The 1,524-nt window shown below is 37.6% G+C and overlaps 1 non-coding gene across 1 annotated transcript; it reads right to left on the bottom strand.

Moving 5' to 3' along the window:
* Positions 1 to 1,027: 1,027 nt before the first annotated feature.
* On the bottom strand, positions 1,028 to 1,134 carry LOC131252224 (small nucleolar RNA R71). The gene has a single exon (XR_009174258.1). It is a non-coding gene; the product is annotated as a small nucleolar RNA R71 (small nucleolar RNA).
* Between the last annotated feature and the right edge of the window lie 390 nt (positions 1,135 to 1,524).

The following is a 1,524-nucleotide window of genomic DNA, read 5'->3' as shown; positions in this document are numbered from 1 at the left end:
TAGGTTATTTCTTCCCCTTTTTAGAAATTAACTTTCTATTTTTATCTTGTAGTAACTTTCTAATTCTAACTCTTTTAGAATCTAATTTTGTTTCCTAATTTTCTACTCATAGAATTTTTTGTTTAAGAACTAACTTTCCTATTGTATAGGCCTTTAAGATAGAAATTTCTAATTCGGTAAGTTCTTTCTCTTTACTTTCTATTTTTCATATATTTTTTTTTAAAATTTACTTCCTAGTGTAGGACTTTCTTCTTTTAGAAACTAGTTTACTTCTATCTTCTTTTTTAAAGATTTTTTGTATTCTAGACATTCTCTTTAGAACTGACTTGTTTGTTTTCTTTTGCAGGTCCTTAACTTAGGGGCTTCAATTTGGTAATTTCTTTCCAACTCTTCCTCTCTTTCTTTTTAAATTTTCTTTTCCTTTCGTAGGATTAGGCTTTGAATTTGATTTAGGGCTGCGAGTGTTTTCATGCCCAAGTGGACCCGTGACAACACTCGACGTCTTTTGACTGAAGGAGGATTGGTTGAGGGGTTGACTGTTCATCGCAGGACTAGACACCGCTCGAAATCCCCTGAGTTAACTGAAGTTATGGCTGAAGACCAACCTCCTCTACTTCCACCCAAGGTAGAGGATACCCAAGATGAGAATGAGGTGCATCAGGCACCCCCGCCTCGTACTTTACGAGATTATCTACAACCGGCGGGAGTGAGTACGCCCTCATGCATGATTTTTCCTGAAAACACAGGACAAATGGACATCAAGCCAGGAGTTATCCAACTCCTTCCCAAATTTCATGGACTTGAATCAGAAAGTCCATATTTACATTTGAAAGAGTTCGATGAGATTATAGCTACATTATATTTTCCTAATGTGTCTGAGGATACAATCAGGCTGAAACTCTTTCCTTTTTTCTTAAAAGAGAAGGCTAAGACGTGGTTACATTCACTGCGTCCTAGATCCATTGGCACATGGAACGACATACAGAGGGAATTCATAAAAAAATTCTTCCCACATCATAAAACGATTACCCTCAGAAAAGCAATAATGAACTTTACCCAAAAGGAAGATGAAACATTCTTCCAATGTTGGGAAAGGTTCAAAGATTTGGTCAGTTCATGCCCACAACACGGATTTGAAACGTGACACATTACAAATTTCTTCTACGAAGACTGACATCTTCCATGCGCCAAATGGTCGAGACAATGTGTAATAGAGAGTTCATTAATAAAGAGGTCGACGAGGTATGGGACTACCTCGACAGTCTGGCTGAAAAAACACAATCTTGGGACTATTACCCAAAATCAAACACCACGTCTAGGCCGACTCAATTAAAGGAGAAAGGTGGATTATATCTCTTGAAAGAAGAGGATGATCTCAAGTGTAAAGTGACTACACTCATAAGGAAAGTTGAGGCCATGGAAGGAAAGAAGGATAAGGTTAATGAAATTGTTTGCGGCATCTGTGATTGCAACATTCATACAACTGAAAATTGTCCTACAATACCCGCCTTTTGAAGAGTGTTG

The sequence above is a fragment of the Magnolia sinica genome, chromosome 7 (assembly GCF_029962835.1).
Source record: "Magnolia sinica isolate HGM2019 chromosome 7, MsV1, whole genome shotgun sequence".
NCBI lineage: Eukaryota > Viridiplantae > Streptophyta > Magnoliopsida > Magnoliales > Magnoliaceae > Magnolia > Magnolia sinica.
The sequence above is the reverse complement of the archived record's forward strand: the minus strand, read 5'-3'. Positions and strand labels throughout refer to the sequence as shown.